Here is a 19,372-nt window from a genome sequence, read left to right as displayed (position 1 = left end):
AAGAGTAAATTGGATGCTTATCTTGCTGGGATCCTATGACCCCAGCTGACTTCCTGCCCTTTGGGCAGGGGGCTGGACTCGATGATCTCCTGAGGTCCCTTCCAGCCCTAATGTCTACGAAATCTATGAAATAAGCCTGCCTGGCTTTCCCTGCTTCCAGAGATGTGGTCCCAGAAATCTCCCTGGCACAACTCTGGAAGCAGGGAAAGTCAGGGTTCCCTGTTTCCAGACACATAACCCAGTGATTCCAGGTGGGAGTCTCTGAAAGTAGGGAAAGCTGGGACACCCAGCCCTGGGGCTGGACTGGAGTCCTGAATTGGCTCCAATGTGCTGATCCTGGGCCAGCTGACTGACATCCCCACCTCTGGGACCATGTACTACATTGGAGAGTCCCAGCTTTCCTCACTTGGAGAGATGCACTTTCAGCATCCCTGGGGTGTGCCAGTGGTAGTGGGGAAAGTCCGAGTTGCCTGCTTGCAGAGATTGCTGGAGAGCCATTTTTGCTAAGGGTAACATATCACCCGTTTTCCCACCAGATCAATAGGAAGGACAACAGGTGATGTTTCATCTAACAAAGCGCATCACCTGAGCTGGGCCATACCCCAGAAGAGCTGATTTACTTCATTTGGTGATGTTTATTCCTACCCCTAAAGACAAAACTGAGCAGAGACACAATGCACTCATATGATCCAAAAGTATTAGCTATGCATATAACATATTAGTTATGCACTAGTCAGAGATTGAAATTTTCTCTTTTTTTCAAATGCATGTAAATGCTGTATAACTATATAATATTACTGCATATTACTAGCAGATGCAACAATAATTAATGGAATCTGTCTTGCTGGCAATGAAGTTCATGACAAAACTCACATGCTTTCACATATGAGTAGACAGCCAAACAGACTCATAGGTACACATGCACACACATTCACACACACAGTATATCACCTTACCCACCAAATTCACTCCCTTTTGAATTAAAACCCAACCACTGTTTTATTGGGCACTGCAGCCTTACACAACAGCTTAGCACAGGAAATATACAGTATTCATTTAAAAGTATAAAAAGCCCTCATTTAGTAGAATTTAATTATCCAGCTTGGAATGTGTCCTGATCAGGAGGATTAATATCTACACTCCACTGGGCCTCTTTGTGCCAAAAAATATTTTGATGGTATTTAGGCTACCATAAACGTTGAAAATTTGATATTTATAGTCAGCATGTGTGAATGTTCCTTAGGCCTTTAATAGACCAATTTTGGGAAAACATTACATGAGTATGTGCTTGATTATCTGGCAGAGAACAAAACAGAAACTAGTTAGCTACAAGTATGAACCAAGGTTCCAAATTCTGAGAATTTGGATATGTAATTTCTTTGTTATTTCCTCTGTAAATGAGGGCTCAAAGTATATTTTTGAGCTCTCATTTGCCAAGAGATATTTTCTAACAAGTACACACATATGCCAGAGAACGTATTTCCCAAGAAAAATAAACCTTTGGCCCTTCCCAGTCTGAAACAAAGAAATGTTGTGATATGCATATAAGGAATGCTTGCAAGTCTCATTTACTGTAAATAACTCTGGTAATAAAACCCTGCACTTACACAATGCCTTCCTTCCAAAGATTTAAATCATATTACCAAGGTGGGAAAGCATTCACACCCCTATTTCACAAATGGAGAGAATAAGACAGAGAGAGGTGAAGTGACTTGTCCCTGGTCACAAAATAAATCAGGGTCAGAGCCTGAAATCAAACTGATTCCTTAATCCCTTTCCCAATAAAAAGGACATGAAGTCTGAGATGGGTTGAAATCCTGACTCTGCTGAAGTCAATGGCAATTGGGCCAGGTTTTCAGACAAGGTATCTGTCTAGGGCCCCTGGCAAACATACATTTAAGATATGATTAATCTGTAAATCATGTCTTAAATAGTAACCTAGCCCCACACTCAAGTCTGTTTAAGGTGAATGGTAAATAAGTCACAAAGTTATTCCACATGTGATGTGTAACAACTTTGTGGCTCGTTTGTATCATGCCTTAAATTGAATGTGTGCCCAGTTGGGGATGGGCTATGGCAGATGCCAATGCTTAGCTGCATGTCAGGATCTAGCATGGGGCAGCCTTACTGTCTGGGACACTAGTGTCCCTTACCTAATCAGGATGGAGGCAGAACTAGTTCCTGAATCCTGCATTCACCCCCACACAAAATGATGTGTGCAGCTGACCTGAACACATGGTTTTATGACATCCCCAGTACTCAGAGTCTCCAAGATCAAGGGCACTTTCCCCAATCCTGTGGTCTCTGTGCACCAGGGATGCCAGAAAACTGCATGTGCAACCCAGCTGCACACACAGTTTTTAAAGGTCCTACCATGACAAGACCCTGGGATCATGGAGAGCCTTCCCAATCCAGAGATCCCCATGGACTGGGACCTACCTATAAAATACACATATGAAGCCCAGATGGGCTGCAGAAGTGGCTTTCACTCACCACAACACATAGTGACCTTGGCATCAGACTGAGACAGCCCAATAGTAGGGTCCTTGTGCTCCAGGACCTATAAGACCACATGTGCTGCTCAGCTAGGTAGCACTGCATTTTTTCTCATTCTGGCACAAAGAGAGCCTGGGATCAGGCTTTAGCAGCCCAAACTTGGGCCCCCCATGTTTCAGGATGAATAAAACCCCAAGTGTGCCACCCATCTCAGGGGTTTTGACAATTAGCTGATTGTTGGTTGGGCCTGGGGATCTCATTGAGGCCGATTCCAGATGCTGATTCAGCCCCCAGCCCCATCTGGCAATCATCTGACTGTGGGCATTTGCTTGCTAGTACAGGATCATGATCCCAGGCTCCCCCTGCATTGGCAAATAAGGTGTGACGGGGATCTAATCCCAAAATCACACATCCTACCCTGCACATATCAGGCATAATTCAGATTCCATTATGCCTTTAAATGAATGTCTCAGTAGTCTAAGCTGAAATAAAAGCCCGTTAGCATTTTTAATTGCCATGGTGAATTAGACTCTACTTTACACTTCACTTAAAACAAAATATAAGTTTCCCCTATTCTTATGAAACTGGCCAATATCACATCACATATAAAAATGGTCTGACTGCAGATACACTTGATAAAAGTATCACATAGCTCTTTTCATTATATTTTGTCTTTGATGGCAAAACTTAGTGACTCAAGCACAGAACAGAATATTTTAAGTTAAAGGTGACCCCAAATACCCACCTAATTTACTATTCAGTAAGTGTAAGGAACTGCTCAGTCAGAGGCCTTGTAAACAATCTCCCTCTGGGGTGATGAAAGTGGGTTGAATACTTTTTTCAATGAAACATTCTTTTTACAAAGGTAATAGTTAAATCAGTGCTATGTCAGTGTGGAAATTTGTTTACCATCTTTCAGAGATGGATCTCTTACAGCCTTAGAATAATTCTGTACAAATATTTCAAGGCACTTATGATATGGTGTTTCAAAAACTAATAAATAGGTTTGAGCACAAGCAGGTCTACTTCAAATATTAAAGTTCTTGCTGAGAAAAATGTTCACTCTGCATCCCAAAGGGACAGAGATGATAGCATAATGGCACACCTCATGTGCATTTCATTTTGTATACACAACTGTAATCCCAATAAAAAAAAATCATTGGAAAGAAAGAAATTGAAAAAAACAGCAAAGTGACTTAAAAATGCAGCACACTCTGATTAGAGGCATATGTTGCTCTTGTTTCATTGTGGCTTCCCATTAATTTCTGCTTGGCTCACGACACATGGAAGGATTGGATGAAAATTACTAACAATTTTCCACAATTATTATCTCAGATATTTAAATGAAAGTCTTCCAGCTATTTTTGTTCCCTTTATAGGCAATGAACTGAGTTTTTACCTCAGGGTAATGAGTATGAGGTAAAATCCTCATGAAGTCAACATGGTTTGTAGTTTTCACACAAATCAGCAGGTTGATACAAGCTGTAGGCTCCTCCACTATTTTTTCATTGACTTAGTAAGTCACAAGAAAACTATGATCTGTCTTGTCTTTATGAGGATTTTACCCTACTTTAGCCAATTCAACTAAGGAACACATTTTTTTTTCTTGTGATGTCTTTTATGATCTCTTTCCAACAGAAGGATCAAGTTGTAGGGAACATTTGGGGAAAGGTTTCCAAACTATGTGAATATTCCCTGAAATCAAGGATTCATATTTACACCAAGACCACGATTTTCCAACAATGGGCTCCTAAAGCTGAGCCCACTGATGCCTATTTAGGCTTTGAGGTAAAGTCCCGATCTGCAAGTTGTTCCATGCAGATTGACCCCTACCCCTATGCTGAATAAGTGGAAGGACTGATTTTCCAAAGTGCAGAGCACTCGGCTGCTCATGATGAAGCTGACTGCTTGGAAGAGTCTGAATTCTGATTTCCCTTGGAGGAGGTATCGGGTATTTCCTGCTTGGCCTCTGCTTTTCCACATCACCATATGTCTCTCTTTTCTCTTTTTATCCCCTAGGGACTCATTTTTAACTGGAGTACCCTGAAAATTCCAGGTCCTGGAATAGAAGTGGTCCTCATCTGATTTTCATGGAAGGTGGGAGACTCCCAAAAGAAAGCGACTTGTCTTTGTTCTTTTCTTAACCTTGCTCCTTCCTTTTTGAACACTTTGGCTGCCGATATATGTGCTTGTTGCTGTTCTAATTATAACATGGTGGAGCAGATTCGATCAACAGAGTCTGCTCCGCATTCTAATTAGAGCACTGCAGCATCGCCACAGTGTCACATGTCAGTCCCCATTTGTTTTAAAATGGCCATGGGGTCACTTTAACTAAACCTTGTTAAATGAGACTTAGTTAAAGCATCCCATGGCCATTTTTAAATGTGTGGGGGCTTAATACATGTAACAGTGAGGCATTTTAGTGTGGCTGCCTGGGAACCACTATCATTAAAAAGCCCTCTCCACATCCAAGCACATGTATAGTCAGCCTTTGTTTAAAAGCCCACAAAATCTGAAGCAGGGCTTAGTCCAAAATCCCTCTGGAGGATCTTGGAAAGCAACTGGTTGTCTGTGCAGTCTTTCCCCTGTCATATAATTGGGAGGAGCATTAGAAAGGAATGCTTCTAATGCCAGGGGCATGGGTGGTTGAAAAAAGAGGCAGCATGCATTTTGTTTTGTGTACAAAGTCTGCTAGTGCTCCAGGTGTTGAGGTGGTAGTGGCTGAAAGCCAGGTTAGGAGTAGAAAACCTACTAGAGCTATGCCACATTTTTTTTCTAGCCTTTCCTTCACCTAAACATGTAGTGAGGTGCCACATGAGACAAGAGGACTGAGGCCCAGGAAGCCTTTGTGTGATAGGAATGCTATTTCCAAAGATCCTTTGTTATCTTCATCTGCTGGCAGCTCAGATTATAATCATAAATCTGGACTGCCACAAGATCAGGGAGAGGAGTGGATTATTCCTTATGATGTTAATGCAGACATATGTTGGTGATGCGTAGGGGGGGAAATCCTGAAGGAAGTGCTGTTGGCACTTCTGGTTTCACTGCTGGCAGCTCTGGGCTTGGCGATTGGCCACTGGGGGACCCCCGCCCCAGTCGGCTATCAGCCACTGGAGCACTCCCCAGAATAAGGAGGCACCTGTTGTACAAAGGGGCAAACTCCAAGCTCCATGCAGAGTCCAACTGCCTGGGGCGTGGGTTCTGGACACGTGGGCAGAGAGTAATCTTATCACCTTAAACCACAGTGGGCAGATGTAATACAGGGATCACCAACCCATGGTAAATGGGTCATGAGTGCCACATGGAGTTGCTGTGTGCCCGCAATCCCTGGGTGCTCAGTAAAGTGAGGCACCAAAATGGTGGTGGGGGGAAGGAGAGGTGGGGCAGGGCCCAGTGGGGACTCCAGCCTCCAACCCACAAAGACTGGAGCAGGGGCAGGATGCTGTTGGGAAGGGAGGTGGTAAGTGTCACCATCAAGAGATGTGTTAACCCTTCCCTGGCTCTGCAGCTGCTGCATAATACAGGGCTTTGGATTCTTGCTCACTATGTAAAACTGCAGTGGTTGTGTCGCCAGGACGGGGTTAACCTGGTTCATGGCAGTGGCATCTCTTCTTGCAGCAGCCTTATGCCACTGCTTCACTTGTGCTTTGGTTCTACTTGAGGCCCTTGCCTCCATTTCTGTGCTGCCAGGTGCTAGCTATCAGGTGGGGATCAGAGTAGCACTTGGGGAGTGGGTATAGCTTAACTTTGTGGCATGCTAGCCAAAAGAGTTGGCCACCACTGGTCTAATAGTTTTTCTACCCCTACCCTGACATTTAGCTACTTCCACATCATCACATGAAGCACAGGAAGACTTTGCATACAGATCAATATGTATATATCCTCCTCTTTCTGCTATAGAAACTCCAGGCACATGGGCATACTCAGCAGCCTACTGTAAACAGCCACCACCACTGGAGATCATAGTAACAGATTCTCAGGCTCTTGCTTATATGGATTAGTAGGTGTCTCCCTTTTTTGTTTGTGCCATCCCTTCCAAATGCACCAGATGAGCAGCTAGGGGACTGCCAAGGCAGGCAGAGGTAGGATTTTTGAAGGGTTGGGTTTTACTGAGTATTTCCAAATGTGGCATCTGCAGAAGTGTCACAGGAAAATACCTTCTCTTTGAATTCAAATACCTTTACAGCAATATGGAAATTATTATTTTTGTTGTAAAAATACATGCACAGACAAAGGAACTATAGAACAGAGATATTTTTATGAAGATGGTGTTTAGATTGTTTTGATAAATGTACAGAAATTGCACTAAATTTAGTGATTTATACTGACACATTTGGTGCTACCTGCTTTTACCTTGCTAGAAATAATAAGCCTAGTGCAGCCTATGCTTCTAGAAGCCCCAGTAGAAGAATGAGTATCTACTTACCACTGGAGTTTCTCATTCCTGAAACAATATCAGCTCAGGTCCATGAACATATCTGTATTTGTGTGGAGCCGTCTCAAGGCTTTCTGTCATACAGCAGTCTTTGCAGTCACATTTGGTGGTCCGTTGGCAGTACTTTGAAGGACTGGGACCATGAAAAGGGAGTGGGAGGGAAAGGAGTGTCCAAATAGAGAAACATGACAAAGAGTGAGTGCATGTGTTACTCTCACTCTTGACAGGAAGCCCAGAGCTTTTTCTTTGATTGAGCTACATGTGACCGAATAAGGAAGAAATCTTTTTCTTTCTTTTTTTTAAATAAAGAGGCCTGAAAAAACCTGCCAGACATTCATGTTTTACATAAACCTGCAGTTGAGACTTCACAATGAAAAGCTGTGCACTTTTTATTTCTGGTTCAGAGAATTTACATGCTCTTTCGAATGATCTGAGCCTTCAGCACTGGGTTATGCTTCCCAGTCCCCAGCTTAGTGCTCATGTAAAATTGAAGCACTTTGGAAGCAGTTTAAAGCTTGCAGATGAATCTCAATGTAAAGACAAAAGGAAAACAACTATTTAGCACTCTGCTAAATGAAGCTGCGCACATTATAAATAATAGTAATAATAATAATACCACTACCACACCTATTGAATGTTATCAGTGTGGAAACCCAAAAGACAATATCTACATTGGGAACATTAAGTTTACATTTCCTTTGTGTGACCAAGGGTGGAAAAGTTAAAATAGATTCATATTTTTTTAAAAAGGTATATATATATTGAAAGTTTCTTTCAATTTGGGTTTTGGTGTGTGTGCAAGCACGTGTGCATTATTTAAGCTAAGTGCTATTGAGAATTGAGACAATGTAAAAATATCTTATTTCCATGTTCTTAATTCAGTGTCACAGATCAGTGGATGATACAGATATTGTTGGAATAAGGACAATCAAGAAAGTGACACAAGGGGTCACTAGGGAGCCTTGCTGAGTAGTTGTTTTCCTTTTTCTTAATCCATGATGTGCTGGATGGCAGGGAGAAGTGCAAACCCCCCACCTTTTCCTTTTGACCTGGTAGGTATTACATTTCACAGGCGACTTAGATATTTTGACAATTTTTTAAAAAAAGAGACAAGACAGGCAGCTGCTTTCAAAGGTTCTTTTGTCCACTGCACTGTCAAGTTAAGTGACTTTCACCAGATAGATATGTAGTGGCTCTGGGAATTTACTGTCTGTTCCCACATCCTGTGTGTTCTCAGGTTTCTGCTAGGCCAACAGTTAGGACACCAGCTCTGAACACCCAGACATATTTCTTAGATTGTAGTACATAAACGAATTATAACAGTTAGGGTATGAAAAAACAGCATAGTGGTTCCAGAAGTCATTTGTGTGTATGTGTGTCTAGATATTGGTCACAATCCCTGCTCATTTTACTGGAATTCCATGGGATGTAAGGGCAGAATTTAGTTCACCTGAACATAGCACTTTGATTTTGAAAAAGGTCATTTTGGTTTTGGGGGGGAAATGCTCAAAAGCATGCAGTGAATTTGGTTACTGCATTTTTTTTTGGATGCCCAGATTGAAACCCAGTCTACCAGTTGTAGCTTTCCATTTTAGTTAAAACAATACATCTTCCCTTTATCTCAAAGCTCTGGAAGATCAAAAAATAAATCCAAATGAAAACATGATCCACTTCTTAACATCATTGCTCCTTGAGCCTAACAACTCAGTGCTCTAGACCAGGGGTGGGCAAAATACGTCCCTTGGTCTAGATCCGGCTTGCGAGGCCATTCTATCCAGCCTGCAGGGCCCCTAAAAAATTTAGAAAATTAATATTTCTCTGCCCTGGGTTCCTGTCAAAAATGACAAGAACCAAGGGCAGCAGGACCCAAGGGAAGAGCAGGGCCCACAAGAGCAGGGCCCACCCAGCCCCAGCCCCAGCTCTGCCCCCCCAGCCGGAAGCCCCAGCTGGGGCTTCTGGCCTGGGAGCACGTGGCTGCCCTGGCACAGAAAGCTCAGGTAAGGGGGGTGGGGTGGACAGGGGAGGACCCAGGACAGGGAAGGAGCCCGGGGAAAAGCTAAGTGCAGGGTGGGAGGAAGCGGCTCCTTGCCTGCCACGTGTCCGGCGCCCTGTGCTATAGCTGCTTGCTGTCTGCCTGGGTGGCTGCAGCAGGAAGTGCTTGCTGGCCACAGGGCAGGGGAGGGGCCACTGCCCCCCCCCCCGCTCAGCTTTACCTGGGCTCCTTTGCTGCTCCTTCCTGGTGTCGAGGAAAGCGGCACTTCCCCGCCCCGTGGCCGGCACTCCCTGATGCAGCCACTCGCAGCCCGCACGGGGCTGTCTGGAGCAGGCACAGGCAACCCCAGGTGGGCTGGAAGTGACTGCAGTGTGGGGCACTGGCCACTGGGTGTGTGAGGGGCCACTTTTCCACCCCCACACTCAGCACCACCTTGTATCCCAGCCCCACTGCCAGACTGCACACTGTGCAGCTCCGGGCTTGCCCGTCAGGGCTGCCCATAACAACAGTAGCTGCAGCCCCCCCTGCTTGCTGCGCTGGGCAGTGCCACTGTTGCCTCTGGGCTGCCCAGCACACAAGCTCCGGGTGGGCAGCAGCAGCTAACATTGCCCAGTCTGGCAGGCAGGGGGCCCACGGCTGCTGCTGCTGCACACAGTCCTGACAGGTGAGCCCAGAGCCATCACAGAGCCTAGGTTGGCAGTGGGGCCAGGTTACAAGCTGGTGCTGAGCATGGGGAAAAGCGGCCCCCCACTCATTCTGTGGCTGGCGCCCCATGCTGTAGCCACTTGCAGCCTGAGTGGGGCTGCTTGTGCCTTCTCCAGACAGCCCTGCGTGGGCTGTGAGTGACTGCAGCAGGGAGCGCTGGCCATGGGGCAGGTGAGGGGCTGCTTTTCCCCATGCTCAGCACCAGCTTCTTCCCTGCCGGTGAGCAGGGGTTCGGGGCAGTGCATTTCTCCCCAGCTGTACTGCAGGGCTGGGGGGCACTGGGAGTGAGTAGGTTGGGAGCCAGCAGGAGCATAGGGCCCACACCAGTGTCCAAGGGCCAGTGGCAGTGGGGGCCAGGGCAGGGTGGCAGGAGTTCAGGGTCTCAGATGGCAGGGGCTCTATGGAGCTGGGCTAGCTCCCCCCCCCCGCTGGTGCAGCCCAGCCTGGCTCTATAGACCCTTGCCAGCCTGTGCCCTGCTTTGGGCCCCACTGGTGCTGGCCCTGGGACATGGGACCAATGTTCCCAAGATGATGACCACAGGGTGGGGCACCTGTCAAGGAGAGGGGCACCTGTCAAGGGGTGGTGCTACCCATGCGGCCCTCGACAGCCTGTCAAAACTGGGTAAGCGGCCCTCTGCCCAAAATTATTGTCTGCCCCTGCTCTAGACACTACCCCACTTACCCCACAGACACATTCAAGATACTAAATCAGCACTTAAAAACACCACTACTCAAACCAGTAGCAAAAATAAGCCAAAAGCACCAATCAGATAGACAACTGTAGCACACCACCTAGCACCATGTTTCCACATCACGAATGAATAATGACAAATGGACAAAGAACAGCCCATATTCTTATTTTTTTGTGGGTTATTTCTGCATTTGACAGGTGTCTGGAAAGCTTGTTTTATTTCTTCTTTACAATTTGGCACTGCCCCCTCCTGCACCTTTACACTGAAATTAGTCTTTGGGGGGCCTGGCACTACCTCCTCCTGCTCCCATATATCAAGATTTGGACTAGGGGGTGTGATTTCTCCCTCTTCTACTTAGTGCACCAGGATTGGGTCCCAAGGCCTGGTGCTGCCCCCCCCTCCAAACCCGTTCACACTGGGATTGGGCCCAGATCCAACACCACTCCCTCTCAGCCAACTCTGTCCCAACTGTGTCCTAACACTGTCCCTGCTTGAGCCCTTTTCCACCCCAGAAATGAACACACTTCTTTCTTGGAGAATTTTCAGAGAAGCTTATTTGTGACATTCTTCCACAGGAGAAGAACATCATCTACCCAATGTTCTTCATCTGCATTAATAAGAACAGCAACAAAAATAATTTAGCACTGTGGCTCCTAAAGGTCTTTGGCTACCTCCACTAATCTACGTTCATTCCCATCTGTTGTGTGCCTTCATCCTCCAGTTGTCCATGTTTAATTTCTGTTAGTCTGATACTATGTCATGTAGCCATCTTCATCTTTGTTGTCCAGGAGTCGTCCTCCCCTCTGGTACCCAAATGAGCACTCTCTTTGGTGTCCAGATGGCTTCCATTCTTTCAAAGTGGCCCGCTGTAGTTGTGCTCTGATTTCCTGCATCAGGGTTGGGTCTTTGTACAATGGATATAACTCATTATTGTTTTCAGTGTGCCATTCTTATGTTACAGTATCATCCTGTGCATCAAAGATTTCACGTAAAATCTCGCTTTCAAAATGATTTAGTAGCATCTTGTGACAGAACCTAGGTGTGACTACCATATAGCTTGACTATAGGTATCTGTATAGGAGTTGGGAGGCTGCTCTGATGCACTGTAATTACAGTGCATTAGTAATTACCACAATGTGGTAATTACAGACAGCCTCCATGTCTCATGTATCAGCATACCTGAACTTCAAAACTGTGGCAGGGTTGCCATTTTGAAGCATGGGGATGCTAGTACACAAGACGCTCTAGCCGTTTTAATTAGGGTGACTCTTGGATCCGCTCTAATTAAAGCACCCTCCACTCCATTGCCCACATCCCTGGAGAACATGTAAAAATTCCGTATGGGTTTATAAACCTGAAGCCTAGTTTTCCTTGAGGGGAGATTGGATGACAGGAGCTTGTATAATGCAAAGCAGGCTATATTTCCTGTTTTGCATTCTTCTTTAAATTTCTTCCATTATATTAGTATCCTGTGCTATGATTGAACCTAAATACTTAAATTGGGTCACTTGCTTGAAATCGGTGTTGTTTATTATGTGAGGTCCCAAATTTACTGTTGTCCTATTTAACGGTAGATACCGTATTTTATCCAAGTATACTTGTAGTCCGATTTTTATTTATTTCTTTATTTTGCTTCATCTGTTAGATATACAGAGCTTCTGTATCATTCATATTTTCACTTACGAGAGCTTGTAACAAAGTGTTCATCCCAGGCGGTAGCTGCAACAGCACTAATGGGAACTCCAAGAAACCCATCTCTCACAGTCTCTAACACAACCATTAGTACAAACTGTAACCAAAAGGATAAGCTCCCTAGCTATAACACAAATTAGCTCAACTGGGTTCAAACCTTGGCCTAGCAGCACACCTTGCCAGCTCTTCATCCAGGTAGCTCTGCTGTCAGCCAGGTTCTCCTCTGCAGCTCTCAGGTCAGGAGCTCTTCCCTCTGCAGCTTCCAGGGCCAGCCCAATCTCCTCTTGCTAAGGCCCTGGCTTATATTTCTCCCAGATCTGGTCCTTTTCTGGTCAGGTGACTCCACAGGGTTGGCTGCAGGCGCCCCCTGTTTACCTTCACTGCCTGGTCACCATGGCAGCCTATCTGTAGCAGTTCCTTATCTTTCCTGCAGGGCTCCAGCCTGCAGCCCTACTGTGGAGCAACTAGCACAGCATTAGGCTTCCTCCCTGCAGTCTCTCCCCCACCTGGGGTTTCTCTTTAAAGTAGCAGAGAGTTCCTGGCTCTCTGTTACAGAGTAATATCATTGACAGGTACAAAGACTTTATGCTCTCCGTTCAGTTGAATTCCTCACCCTCTTGTTATTTATGCTCCTGTTTACTTTTTCCACTCCTAAGTTGAATAGGATCACAAGCAGACCATCTGCCTGCTTCAGTGCAGTTCTAGTAGGGGTGGAGTCCAATTTACTTCTATAGGCACTAATTCTTTTTCTTCATTCATTTATGCAAACTTTAATGAGTTCAACTGGTTTGTTGGGGATTCCTAATTCAACTAATGTAGCCCACAGACTTTCTCCATGCATACTATCATAGGCTTTCTGGAAGTCAATGAACAGAATGTGTATGCTTTAAATTATATGCACATTTTCTCTCAACCACATTTTACTTCATCTAAACTAATACAATCTTATCTGATATCATCAGTGAAGTGATTTATTAGGATATTTTTCACATTTGGACAGCATTAGCAGGTTTTTTCCGCCAACTTAAATCTGCAAAAACAGCTACCACCTTGATTTTGTGTATCCAAATATATCAGTTCTTTACACTCTACTGTGTAGGTTTAAAGATTTATTTTTCTGTAAACTGGCAATAGTTCGTTGTGTGCAAATAAAAAGGAAAGGGTTTTTTTCATCTTTAAAAATAACTGCAGGATTTTGCTGTTGGCTGTTCTCTTGGTCTTGACCAGTTCAGGATCGAGATTCCCTGGTTTAGAAATTGTAATAGCTGTAAGCAGAAAGAGCTTTAGTGATGCTTATGGGGTTCTTATCCTCATGGGAGGTTCCTATATGGCCACTGGGAGTGATGAGCAGGAAGAGGAAGATATGAGTGACAGCAGTCTAGATATGAACTAACAAAAAAGAATTGAGTAACTTCACACATGTCTTTTCACGTTCTAAGAAGAAACTGAAATAAACACTGTGTATCTTATTTGAGAGTTATAGTCCTATACAGAAATAAAATCATTGAAGGGTTTTTTTTAAATCACTCATAGGCAGTGTTTTGGGCCATGTATGTTTGTTTACATTTTAAATAGAATTCAATTATAACAGCCTCCATTTAGACTGCAATCTGGATAGAATTTTGAATTACTACTGAAGTGCCATAAACAGTTTGCACATAATATTCATACTTGCCAACATTTGAAAACTATTAATAAGAACATTTGGGAAGAAATATAAGGACACATTTTTAAACTGCTTTGAGATGACTTGGGCTAGGAAAGTTTATTGGAGGAACTGGCAATGAGAACTAGCAATATTTTGCTGGAAAAAAGTTAAATATGGAAAAGTAGTGTTTCCAGTGCTTTTGATTTGACACTATATCAAAAGTAAATCAACTTATGTATGGAATTAATGGAATCTAAAGGAACAAATATAATTTTTTTAATAATCTGTGGCAAACCTTACTAAAACAATCCAACAGTATTCTATCCTAATGATCCAAACAATTACTAGCCAAAACAACAGTAATCTCTCATTTAGGACCATCCTTGTAAAAGAACATTTTAATATTTAGTACAAGAAAATGAATTTGCTTCAGACACCTAACTAAAACTAAAATGAATTGAGATGTGATGCAAGAACAAGAGCAGATAAAAAAGACTGAAGAGGGAAGAGAAGCTTGAAATGATATGCGGGTGGTGATAGGGAAATGACAGAAAAGTGACATCTGTGTATCATGAGTGATAAGCAAACTGTTATATAAGTTTGTTTTGGGCCTGTATTATGACAAACCACTTTAAGTGGTGTTCTTAGAGATGATAATGTTGCAATGGAATTACACCCTTGTACTCTTATATACTCTCTTATGTACTCTCATTTTCTATTTATAGTTACTCCACCTTAGAGCTATTTTCACACTGGAAACAGGGTTATGAAGCTGGTTATATTTCCAGAATGGAATTAATCTAAATGATTTATTTCAAATCTAGGAAGAATTGTCCTTATTTATGAAATATGTTAAAGGTCAAGAGCATATGTGACAGGTTATCCTTCTCCTATATTCAAAATTCATGACCAGTCTTAAAGCAAGCAAACGAAGGTGCCAAAAGGTAGTTGTGTTAGCCTAACTGAAAGGCATTGTGCCTTTAAGGCAATGACAAAGATTTCCCCAATCTCCCCAAATGCTGGGGTATGAACAGCCAAATAAACAGTTACAACTAGTGCTTATGAAAAGTAAGCCCTGAAGGTTTCCTGTTTTTACCTGTGGAATGGGAACAGCACACCCAGCAGGTGTGCATGTTGGCCTGGCAGTGTACCACCACAAGGACTAGTAAAGACCTGTTCTAGAGCAGTGGTGCTCAACCTTTGGCCCACAAGCCAAATTGGCCTCATAGATCTATATCATCCTGCCAAAGGGGCTCCCCACAGGTCTGGAAATTTATCACTGGGGAAGTGGTGGCAGTATTAATTGGCATGGCTTCTGCAGCAATTAATACCACCACCTCTCCCCTGCCTCGAGGTTTCTGGATCTGTGAGAAGCCCTCTAGGTTCAATGACAGGGGCCCACATGCTAGATTACACCAGCATGTAGGGTTGCTCTACCTCCAGATGCAGCAGGTGGATCATCCCCGACTAATCTGATTTCTTTTTATGACCAGGTCACAAAATGCTTAGACACAGGAGTAGAGGTGGATGTCGTAGACTTGGATTTTAGGAAGGACTTTGTTATGGTATCTCATCCCATTCTCATAAATAAATTAAGAAGCTATGACATAGATGTTTACATGGTCTGGTGGCTGGCAAATTGGTTTAGTGGTTGCACCCAGAGAGTGGTAGTAGATGGATTGATATCGAACTGGAAGGATGTGGGTAGTGGAGTCCTGCAGGGTTTGGGCCTTGGACCTGTACACTTCAATATCTTCATCAGTGACTTGGATGTGGGTGTGAAGTGTACTCTGTCCAAGTCTGCGGATGATACTAAATTGTGGGGTGAAGTGCACACTGCACAGGGTAGGGAACGATTGCAGGCAGAACTGGACAGGTTAGAAAAGTGGGCAGTACACAATAGGATGCAGTACAACAAGGACAAGTGCGGAGTGCTGCACCTAGGGCGCAAAAATATCCAGCACATTTACTGGCTGGGAAGTGACCCTCTTCAGCAGCACAGAATCGGAAAGGGATCTTGGAGTCATAGAGGACTCCAAGATGAACATGAGTCATCAGTGTGACGAAATCATCAGCAAAGCTAACCGCACTTTATCATGCATCAGCAGATGCATGACAAATAGAACCAAGGAGGTGATACTTCCCCTCTATGCGGCATTGGTCAGACCGCAGCTGGAGTACTGTGTCCAGTTTTGGGTGCCGTACTTCAAGAAGGATGTTGATAGACTCAAGAGGGCCCAGAGGAGGGCCACTTGTATGGTTACAGCCCTATGAGGACAGCCTGAGGGACCTGGACCTCTTCAGTCTCCTCGACAGAAGGATGAGAGGTGATTTTGTGGCCACTTACAAATTTATTAGGGGGACACAGCAAAGGATCAGAGATGCTCTGTTCAACAGGGTGCCTCTTGGGGTAACAAGGAACAATAGTCACAAACTGACAGAGAGCAGATTTAGGCTAGACCTCAGGAAGAACTTCTTCCTGGTAAGGGTGGCCTCAATTTCAAACAAGCTTCCAAAGGAGGTGGTACTCTTCCCTACCTTGGGGGTCTGTAACAGGGAACCCTAGCCCTCTTACTAAGAGACAGGGTGGTCCCTTTAAATCCAGAACCTTCCAGTCATGGCTGGCTGGTCAAGTAGGGGTTAACGCTCAAGCCCTGTCAGCCAGTCAGGTGACAGGAAGAGGAAGGCCAGGATCCTACAAATGGTGAGTGGAGAAAGCCAGAGGGGCAGCAGAGAGGGCGCACAGTCACCGCCAGCATGGAGCTGATGCTGGAGCTGCGGATCCGGCGCAGCTGTTTGCAGCCTGCAAGGTGTTTGCTGCAGCTGCCAAAAGCCCAGGCTGGCTACAAACAGCTGCGCCAGGCTCTGGAGCCCAGTCACCAGCTCTGTGCCAGGAGCAGGGGAGAGACTGGGGCTGTGCAGCCTCAGGTTCCTCCCACACTGCTGGCTCTGAGGCATGGGTGCACACACCGGTACAGAGCTGATGCCTGGGCTCCAGTGCCTGGCACAGCTGTTTGGAGCCTCCCGGATGCAGCCGGCCCCAGCTCTGGGTAGCTGCTGCCAGCTGGGAGCCTGGGCTGCTCCCAGCAGGCAGCTGGGACTCCGCAAGCTACCCAGAGTCGTGGCTGGCTGTGGCATGCTGAGCAAAATGGCCTCGTGTGCCATGCTCAGCATGTGTGCCGGGGGTTGCCGACCCCTGCCTCAGACCCTCTAGCCTGCCTCATGCCTTTGTTCATTCAATCCTCTGCATACACATTTTCTGCTAATAAATACAGAGAGGAGGTAAGCAGATTTCTTATGGCCTCTTCTCCTTGAACAGGAGGACCCAGAAATTTTAGGCAAACAACAGTATTGGCTAAATTGACTAATACATCTATTTAATAATCTATTTAATAAGATATCTTGTTTTTTTAGTTCTCTGGGGAAACCATTCAAAAACACATCAGATATGAAAGGGCAGAAATAGGTTCCCTGATTCTTCTGATTTTCTCATTCTTTGACTTACACTACTGCAAAGTCCTTTCTGATTCAGAAGTGCTCCTGTGTATGTCTTTCTGATCACAGGACAAGGCAGTGGAAACATGTATATATCTAGAACACTATCAGTATTGCAATCGGGCTATTTGGGAAATGTTTTTTGCTTAAGAACATATATACAAGGAAAGCCCTTTTCCACAACCATTTTCAGAGGCCTGGTAATTTGAAAAATGTGCACAAATTGCACTTATAATTATTGATGCTCTTAAGCTTCCTGCTCTGTGTCAATGAAATTCTCTTGGCTGAAAAAGCATTAGTCTTGCAGTTTTGTTTCCTTTCTTTGCTGTTATCTTTTATGATAGTCACTCATAAAATCAAATATGTTCCCTTATAAGTACTTTCATCTTCTCTCTTTAAAACAAAATATTGCCAATCCTCACATTCTTTATATATATTTTTCCTGCGTTAATGTCAAAATACTTTAGTAAGAACATAAAAAGGACCACATTCTGGCTTGCCATTCTATTTGTGCAGGAAATGAGGCAGCCAGAGGTGCTGTGCCTTGAAGAGTAACAAAGCCCCCATTTAGACTTCCTTAAGAAAGCACTTACAGTTGTTTTTTTTAATAAAGAAAATTCCAAAGAGTTTGAAGATCAAAAACAGAGTTTAATAATCTTCCAGATAGATGCTTCTGCCTTCTAATTTTGACTCTAAGCTTTTTCGTAAGGTTCTCTTTTCACGTCAACTTAGTTTAATAAAAGGTTAGACTGGACCACTTAGTCACCTTTTACTATTTGCAGCTCCTTTAAATAGTGGTCAATAACTCCCATGGAATTTGCTTTCACATAATCTGAGGCCTAAAACAATGCTTTATATACTCTTTAAATATTCTACTGTGCAAAGCACAAAGATAGAACACCCTAATTCATAACCATAACTTCCACATTAAGCTGAAGAGAGATACTTTTTCCCCTTCTTATAAAATTAGTCCCGCTAAACATTAATATTTCTTTCCAACAAGCATCTTAATGGGAGCAGGACTGCATCCTTATGGGCGATCCAGGCGAGCATGCACATGCCTCTTGCAGCATCTCAAACCCCTTTGGGACGCTGCAAGAGGCATGTGCGGAAACAAAAAGACATTCCCCATGCTGCAAATTTGCCCCGCCCAGCCCCAGCCCCAGCCCCAGCCACCATTCATTTTCCTAACTCCCCTATTTGTTCACCCCCAATTAACTTCCCCGGCTCCCTGTTCATTCCCCTCACCCCCGTTCATTCTCTCCACCCCCTGTTCATTCCTCCAGCTCCCCACTTGCTCTCCCAACCCCACCATTCTCACTGGCAGTAGCAGTAGTGATTGGGGTGGCTTGGGGCTTCATGGCACACCCCCCATGTGGGGGGTAGCGGGGCTCGTCCCAAGCTACCTGGCACCCCTGCTAACACGTTGCACAGGTCGCTCAGCAGGACACCACACTGTCTCAGAGCTCCAGCTGGTCAGGCTGAGTGGTGCTGAGCCCCAGGTGACAGTCTCAGCACCCCCGAGCTTCTAGACAGAGGGCTGTGCCATGAGGCCCCGAGTGGCCCCCACCACTGTTGCTGGTAAGCTGCGTGCAGTGTGGGAGGCTGGAACCAGGTAGGGAAGTGATTAGGAGCCTGGAGTTCACTGGGGAATCACCAAATTATCTTCAGCCTCCTGACTGCGCTCCTACTCATCTCCAGCCTCCTGCTCACTCTTCTGCTTGTCTTCAGCCTCCAGAGGACTGGAGGCACAGAAGAAGAATGAGCAGTGGGCTGAAGATGAGTAGGGGGATGGAGACAAGCCCCTGGAGATTACCTGGAGAAGTTCCCCGAGCCTGGAGATGAGCAGGAGGCTGGAGACAGCAGGGGAATGTCTCTAGCTTATCTCTAGGGGCTTGTCTCCAGCCTCCTGCTCACTCCCCTGCTCATCTCCAGACTCCTTCTCATTCTCTTGCTCATCTCCAGCCTTCCAAGGCAAGGGAATAAGCAGGGGATTGGAGATGAGAAGGAAAATGAGCAGGGGGCTGGAGATGAGCAGGAGGCTGGAGACAAGCCCCTGGAGATGAGCTTGAGACCCCTGCTGTCTCCAGCCCCCTACTCATTCTCCTGCTCATTTCTAGCCTCTGGAGACGGGAGAAGAGCAGGGAAATGAGCAGGGGGCTGTAGACCAGTGGGAGGGCTGGGGGGGAGCTGTAGCCTCTGGGGGTCCAGGACCC

General features: G+C 45.1%; 1 protein-coding gene and 1 long non-coding RNA gene across 2 annotated transcripts in view; both read right to left on the bottom strand.

Annotated features, from left to right (window-relative positions):
• Positions 1–9,113, bottom strand: part of LOC109322094 — a 20,895-nt gene extending 11,782 nt beyond the window's left edge. The window contains exons 1-2 of the long non-coding RNA XR_002104309.1: positions 9,101–9,113; positions 1,499–1,506 (exon numbers count right to left, since the gene is read on the bottom strand). This is a non-coding gene — a long non-coding RNA (uncharacterized LOC109322094). The remainder of the gene's footprint in view (positions 1–1,498; positions 1,507–9,100) is intronic.
• The window catches only part of UNC5C (unc-5 netrin receptor C), a 415,055-nt gene that overhangs the window by 144,178 nt on the left and 251,505 nt on the right, over positions 1–19,372 (bottom strand). The gene's annotated exons all lie outside the window — the stretch shown is intronic.

This window comes from Crocodylus porosus, unplaced genomic scaffold (genome assembly GCF_001723895.1).
Source record: "Crocodylus porosus isolate Cpor-Errol unplaced genomic scaffold, CroPor_comp1, whole genome shotgun sequence".
Taxonomy (NCBI): Eukaryota; Metazoa; Chordata; order Crocodylia; family Crocodylidae; genus Crocodylus; species Crocodylus porosus.
The sequence above is the reverse complement of the archived record's forward strand: the minus strand, read 5'-3'. Positions and strand labels throughout refer to the sequence as shown.